Here is an 8,674-nt window from a genome sequence, read left to right on the forward strand (position 1 = left end):
ATCTTTGATAGTTTAATTTGTTGGCAATTGAGTTTGCGGGACACAATTGTTTAAATATCTTATTCCCTTAGGATAGAATTTCAGCAACCCAAAAAATTGTCTCCTCAACCATCTGCGAATAGATATATGGACTTCTACAAAACTGTCTACTTTTGCACAAACCATCAAATGAAGGATTCCTAAAATTCCAAATCTTGAATCTGGAATATGAACTACAATGTGGTCCTTGACTGACCATTCTCACCTAACGTGTGATTCTTCATTGTCAAATAATGAAGCACCCATGTTTGAACTTTGAACCTTATATTTTGATATTTTGATAATTTGATACCATGTATGTTGGTGGAAGTGTGAAAAAAAAAATATACATATACATGTGTGTGCGCGAGCGCACATGCAAAAGTTTGAGGAATTAGAAGACATTGCGCGTGCACGTGCACACAAAAGATAAACCTTGATCTCGCATCTAGCAATTTGTTGAAACTTGAAGAGAATGGAAGAAAATGATTAACCAACTTCGCAATAATATGTACATGATTACATGTCAAAAATCAAATTCCCTAGCAGTTTGATAAATTTCCCAATACATAATCCAATATATATTATGCTGTTAGATGCATACTGCTCCCATGGTACTATTCTACATGTGAGTTATCTTGCTCTGAATTTCAGATGGTACACAAGCCAGGAATCACCAAATGTATTAAACACCCTTGCCAATAATAGTGTTAGATATATGTTTGGTTGTATTCTCAGAAAATAGGTCTTAGAAAATGTTTTCAAAGTGAAGAAAGAAAACTTACAAATAAAATGTTTCCAATTATTTTCTTTTCCCTAAGCTGAAAAAAACTATTTCAGGAAAGACTATTATGATGTTTTTGAAAAAACTGTCCTTTTGAATTACAATTTGTTAAAAACTGAACATATAAATTGTAAATATAAAACTTTCTTTAAAAAACAAATAGAACTATGTAATATATATAGAAGTGTTATTTTAAACAAGTCCATATAGGTTTTCAATATTTGAATAAAAATCTTGTATGGAAAATTTTATGAGATGAGGAAATAAACCAAACAAAAAATTTGGAACAATAGTTCCAAAAAGAATAAAAATATATAAACTTTCACGCAATTATAATTTCTTCTGATATATAATCGATGATCTTTTTCTCAAAAATTAATAATAATAATAATCGATGATCTGCACGACTTGGTCTATACTTTACATATATAGTCACATGTTGGAAAAATAAAGAAAAGGACATCTTCAATAAATCAAATATATATCTTTAGACAAAAGCAAACCTAAGGTTGTCTTTTTCTTCTCTTCCAGTTCCACTACATGAAACTTAAATTTATCACGGCATTATATTTTCAATAATAACTTCTTTACATGGTATTGTAGATTTGTACGTAGGTTGTAGGCGTAAATTAATGAGATCTTAACAAAATCTAAATTTTATATATAAAATAATTAATAGCTTTTAAAATTATACTTCCACATATTTATTCGATTAACACTGTGCTATATAATATATATATATATATATATATATATATATATATATATATAGGTAGTACTTAGGGAAAACAAGAAAGTTGGGTAAGACAAGTCGGATAATGATGAATGTCTTATTTATTTATATATATAATTAGGACGGAGAAGAGCTATATATGTAAAATTAATTGGATAGAGAGAAAGGTACACCCATACGAACACAAAAATGTTATGGGAATAATAATTGAATATGAATTATATATAAAAGTTCAAGGTGACGGATGGACTTGCAAGTGATCACAACGTACGGTGACATTAATTACCATACCTACCTAGCTAGCAATGTTTGGTACTTCAGAGTTCAGATGGACCTTCCAAGTACTTAAGCACAACTAGTGTGTTTGAGAGAGAGATAGAGAGAGAGACATTTTACAAGGATGAAAAAAAATTTTAAAAGAACATTTTTAATAGTTATAAGAAAGAAAGTGGAAGATAAATTAAGTTTCGAAATAGGCTGGGAGAACATATGAGAATGAATGAACCGGAATTTGAGCCAATGTGAAAGAGGAAGATTATTCAGTTTACTGAATAACTCAAAATATTTTAATCCTTTCTATTAGAATTAGGGGAAAATGGGTTTTTACCCCCTTTTTCAAACTAATTAGGGAAATGTCCCTCTTTTAAAACTTGATTTTCTCAAAATCGAATTAAGCCCTATAATGACGTTTTTAAGGTGCCTATAGTGACGTTTTAAGAACCTATAGTGGCGTTTTTAAACTCAATCTTCATGAAATCGAGTTATTGGTAAAAAAAAAAAGAAAAAAATTGCATGTAACTCGATTTCATGAAGATTGAGTTTAAAAATGCTACTATAGGTCCTTAAAACGTCACTATAGGCTCTTTAAAACACCACTATAAGGCTCCATAAATTTTTTTCCTTTTAAAACTCGATTTTGAGAAAATCGAGTTTCAAAAGAGGGGTATTTCCCTAATTAGTTTGGAAAATGGGGCATTTGTCCATTTTTTTTTGCGCGAAATGGGCATTTGCCCATTTTTGCCATTAGAATTGGAACAAATTAATCTCTTCTATCCTCTAGTGTGTGTGTTAAAATACTTAGTATTCTCAACCAAAAAAAAAAAACTCATCTTATTTTAACAAAATATTTCAATAAAAGCATTAATGTAGTCTGCTGCCTTGTCTGTTTTGTGGAACAATTGTTTTTACGGAGTTGCTTTTAAGAATCAATTAATCAAAATCTTTTAAAATAATTTCAGTATAACCTTAGTTTATCTTCAGATTTGGGAAGCAATAATAAAACTTAAAAGAAATTACAATTCAGCTTATAATGGTCAAGCCAAGAGCCAGTAGTTTAATTAACACATTCCTTTACACAAAACGCATAAAGGTTCTAGGGAGAAAATTATTCAAGTTATAAAATTAGTAACATATTGTAATTATCAAAAAGTAAATAAAAACTCTTGTACACATAACATATTGCTTTCTTTTGAGAATGAGCCAAATGAGAGTTTATATATATACGAAAGCTTTTATTCTAAAGCAACCATCATTTAAACAAATTGAAAAATTAACAACTGGGCTTGGCTACACACACACACCAAAAATAAAAAATAAAATTAAAAAAACCATTATTTTTTACATTCTAAAGAAGACTTTTTCCCTAATCTAGTTGAGTGCTGCATTAACTGAAAAAAAAAATTTTAAGAGAGGTAATTGGAGAAGAAGAAACCATAAAAACTTGAAAAAGTATTTCAAAAGAACTTGTCTAAGATGGAAGACTTATAAAATTTGGTTTTTTTTTTTTATTGGAATTCATAATTTCCTAACGTTTTTTTTTTTGTTCAATCATTGCCTAACGTTTTCTGTATCTTTGTGGGAGATTGATGCATGAAACTCGCCTGCATAATGAAATAATTATAATCATTATAATGATGATAATAACAATTTAATAATGAAATAATTAACACAAACATATATTCCAAAAGAGAATAGCGAAGATCAAAATATAAACTATCACTTGTATCAAAAGTTTAAACTCTAAGAAATAATAAATTTAATTATTTAACCATTATTTTTGTAAGGACTTGAAATTTAGCGGCCCAAACCCACTTAGAATAGTGAAGTTCGTACCACCCCACTAGGCCCAAACTAATAGACATTTGTTAAGAGAGAGTGGATAAAACAAGTTGAGCTTAGTCCGAAGATTTAAACAAGAAGGGAATGAACCGAAGCTAAAATTAAGTATATTGATGGTTCTTTACAAGCTCGCCCAAGGATAATGTTCTTATGCTACGATATACACTGTTCTCTCTCTTTCTTTCTATCACTGTTCTTGTTTTCATCTCTTTTTCCTCATTTTTTCCGGATCCCTTCATCTGGAAGTTCCCTTCCTTTATATACTCCTCAGCTTCTTGCATCCTAGCCCTCCATCTGCGATCCTCTAAGCCCTCCTTAGGACACTTGTCCAATTAGATCTCTGTTGAAGGTGGTAAAATGAGCTACTTAGTTGTGAATCTACTATTCAAGGGTTATTTCCTCATCAATGCAACTAATAAAGCTGTTGTCAGTCATTTAATGCGGAGACAGTAGGTGAGCTTTCACAAGAAACTTCTTTCAACGACCTTAACTGTCTTTCTCAATGCCATTCTCTCCACTCAAACTTCTAGGAAGTATTTTGTCTCTTCTCATCCTATTCTCGAGCCAACCCACTCCTCAGGCCTAAAGTGCTTCCATTTGAAGAACGAATGATTGTCACAGCATTTCTATTATTCCTCAGTCCTCGGGTCCCCACAATTTTATTACTCATTTACGTGTGGGTTTTGTCTCTCCATTAATAAGTGTGGCTCAATTCCTATGATTTTTAATTTTTAAATAAGAGTTAGAATGAGGACATGTTTTGAGACGAGACCGCCTCAAACTATATTAAACTTTGAAAATTTACAAAAATAAAAATAAAATAAAGGAAATAATAGAAAAATATAACGTAAGAGATTAACATAATTCAATTACTAAGCCCTATGTCTACAACAATAAAAGCCAAATAGCTACATCTTTCATTGACTTTTCTTAATAGTACATATAATAGATGGATAAAGTTTAGTTACAAAATTGGTTGTAACCTAAGGTTACAATCTTACTCAATAAAATAAATATTATTACATATTTTGAAAATCTTACCGTTGAATTGCATATTCTTTACACCCTTAATACACATAATAAATTTTGTGTTAATCGGATATTATTTACTATATGATCTATAAGTTTATATTTTATGCATAATTTTAAACTGTAAAAATTTGTAATTTACACAATTTGTTGATGGCATGACTATTGGTTATCAACTTTCTAGAAATTTCACAAATATGGAGGATATAAGAAAAAGATGAAATCCAATAGTGGATTTGTCAAAATTGATCTCCAATAAAAAAAATATTGAATAAGACTAATTTCGTAGCTAAACTTCATCCATAATAGAATCCATATTTATAATGGACAAAATTTTGCTATAAACTTAATTGTAGCCAATGGCTACAACTTCTATTATGAAAAAATTAATATGATTACATGTTATTTACTATTCGATTCATAAACTTATTTTTTATGCGTACTTTTATATGACAAAAACTTGAAATATTAATTTAAACATTTGATTGATAACATAACTATTGATTTTAAATCTTCTAAAAAATTTGCTAGTATGAAAGATAAAAGAACAAAACATAATTCATTGATAGATTCGTCAAAATTCACATCCAATAAAAAGATATTAAGTTAAATTATAGCCATTAATTATAACAAAGTTTGTAGCCATGTTTTATCCATTTATAATTGAGATTACACACATAAGCCAATAATAATTTGAATTTTTATATTGGAAATATAATGATTTGAATTAAAATTGCATATTAATTGCTTCAATTATCAGTCATTTTCTCTTACAATTACTCCTTTGAGTTATTAATCAATCTTATGATTTAATCTCACTATTAATGTCTTGATTTGTCTTTGATCACATGAAAAGTACTAAATTATACTCTCCAATTTTTTTTAAGGAAAAATACCAAGACTTGCACTTAAATTAAGGAGCTGGAAAATAAGCAAATACAATAGAATCAACATTTGGTGGAACAGACTCCATCTAGCTAGACTAACAATGGAAAAGGCAATATTGCTATCTGGAATAAGGCATGTGCAACTGCATTACCTTGCTTCACAGAATGAGAGAAAGAAAAACTACTTAGGGAGCTAACACAAACAAGAGTATGACTAGATGACAAAATGAAAATAGCAACATATCTCCTTTTGAAGCGCTCTGATGCAAATCTCTGAGTCACCTTCGGAATGTGATTGGTGCAAGCCCACTTGAACAAAAGTCGATGCACGCCTAGCTGCTAACATCTCCAAAATCTCAACTGAGGGAGGTTTCTAAATTTTTTTGGGGCAGAGCAGCCATTACCTGGCCAACTAAATTCTGAATCAGAACCCCGATTCCTGCTTCGTCACTCTCACAAAACATGGCCCCATCAAAATTTGTCTTGAAATCACCCGGTTTCAGAGGCAATCAAGTTCTCTTCCTGGTATGTACTACTACCCGTGGAGACACTCGGCTAGAGTTAAAATCATGGAGATAGCTGTGAACTGAATCCCTTATATTGCAATCCGGTAATGCTTTTTCCTTCAATCTGGTCTTATTTATGTGAGACTATAAAAACCATGCAGTTGTAGTAAAGATCTCAAGAATCCATGGATTTGATAAAATTCTACCCACAGAGTCCAAAAAAGTACCCTGTGAAATCTCAAAGTCGTTAACCCAACCAAAGTCAGCACTCCACACTATTTTTATCGATCGCCTCACACCCCCACAACGATTGTAATATGTCGTCTTGATGCCGAACACACAAATGACAAGAAGAATCTGAGAGAATTTTTCTTTTCACCAAATTATCTTTTATTGGTAAGCTGTCTGTGCAAACCCTCCACAGAAACTGTTTTACCTTCCAAGGAACTTTGAGCCTCCATATACCAGACCAAAATCCATTTTCCGTCTCTGGGTTTGAACCTATTACTAATCCCTCCTAGCATCTTCACAGGATAGCCTATAACCAAACTTTATCAAATGTACTCCATTTCTCTGCATAGGCCAAAGAAGAAAATTGGACTGAGCAATTACACATAGAGGAATGGACTTTATATGTTGGGCTTCAAACGGAAAAAAATGAGTATTAATATTCCGAGTATTCCACCACCCTGAATCGGCATCAATAAGGTCAACTACACAAATTAATCTCGCAGCCAGGATCAGAGGAGGAAGATGAGATTTTTCCACCTGAATTTCCAGTTAGCCAGCTATCTTTGAAGACCAGAATAGACCTCCCATCTCCCACCCTCCATTTAGCACCCAAAACTATTACCCGCCTCACCTTTAAAATACTTTTCCTCACATAATAGCCCAAAGATTGTTTTGCATCAAAGATATTACCAATTGGGAAGAATTTTGACTTAAAGACACAATAGAATAATGAATCCGTATCAAGAATAATTCTCCATACTTGTTTTGTCAACATAGTGTCATTAAACTTGTTTAGCTCCTTGAAACCCAAACTTCCACTTTTTTTTGGCTTACACAGGGTCTCCCGATTTTTCCAATGTATTTTCCTTCATTCCCCCTATTGGTCCCACCAAAATTTCCTAATCAACATCTCAATATCCTAGCATAGACCCAAAGGAAGTTTAAAACACCCCATGGCAAAAGTTGGAATAGCCTTAACAACAGCCTTAATAAAACCTCATTTCTCGCTTGTGATAAGGGCTTCTCCTTCTATCCTTCTAATTTGCCCCATACCCTTTCCTTTATATAATTCAAACTAACTTTTTATTTTTCCCAACCACCGCTAGTGGCCCCAAATGCATCTCATATTGTTTAATCTCTGGCACACCAAGAAGATCATTAATAGAATTTTTCACCAACTTGCTTACTGATTTTCCGAAGAAGAGAGTAGTCTTGTCAATGTTTATTTGTTTCCCCGAAGCATTTTTATATACTTAAAGAATAATTTGAATAGTTTAGATGTCTGCCATTGTGCTCGACAAAATAGTAGACTATCATTTGTAAAAAAAATAAATAATAATTGGACCATCTCTACAAAGAGAGAAGTCTTGAATTTTTCCTCATTCACTGCATGTTGAATCAAACTATTCAGTCCTTAAGAGCATAACAAAAATAGATAAGGAGATAAAGGGTCCCCTTGTCTCAAACCCTTTGAGGGGATAATATGACCTCTCGGTTCACCATTAACCAATATAGAGAAAGAAACTGAACTAATGCATTCATGAATTCAACCAATCCATCTCAAGTGAAAACCCATTTTGTCCATAATTTTAACCAAAAAATTTCATTCCACCCTATCATACACCTTACTCATGTTTATCTTCATAGTCATAAAACCCACTTTACCAGACTTTTTTGTTTTCATGTGATGTAAAGTTTTAGTGGCAACTAATATATTATCCGAGATGGCCTTATCAAATTGAAAGGAACTTTGACACTCAAAAATAATCAGAGGTGAAAAAAAATTTCAACCTATTTGCAAATCACTTTTGAAATAAGTTTGTATAAAATATTACAAAGAGCTATAGGTCTAAACTCAAAAAAAATTTCAAGCCTTTTTACTTTGGGAATGAGTGTAAGGAAGGTGGGTTCAAACCTGGAAGAATTTTTCCCAAGTTTAGATAGGAGAATACTGCATCTGTAACCTTATCACCAATACTAGGCCAATAGTGTTGATAAAAAAATTGGAGGCATTCCATCCAGCCATAGAACTTTTAAGGGAGCCATATGCTTAAGACCTAAACTCCCCCACAACCATATTGTTCATATCATCTGTTACTAACTTAGAAGAATGAATAGTTACCTCTTTAATCTCTCTCAAGTTTGATGATGTAAATAGGGTCTGATAATAATTTTCCAAAAATTTTGCCGCATTATCATCACCATAACATATAACCACACTTGAATCTTGCAACCCTAGAATCCTGTTTCTTCTATATATCTGTGAGGCTTTATTATGGAAGTAGCTAGTGTTTTTATCTCCCGACTTCAGCCAATGAGTTTTTGTTGATTTCACATCTTCTCTTCTTTCATCAATAGACTAAAGAGC

Source organism: Castanea sativa, chromosome 5 (assembly GCF_040712315.1).
Source record: "Castanea sativa cultivar Marrone di Chiusa Pesio chromosome 5, ASM4071231v1".
In the NCBI taxonomy this organism is placed as follows: domain Eukaryota; kingdom Viridiplantae; phylum Streptophyta; class Magnoliopsida; order Fagales; family Fagaceae; genus Castanea; species Castanea sativa.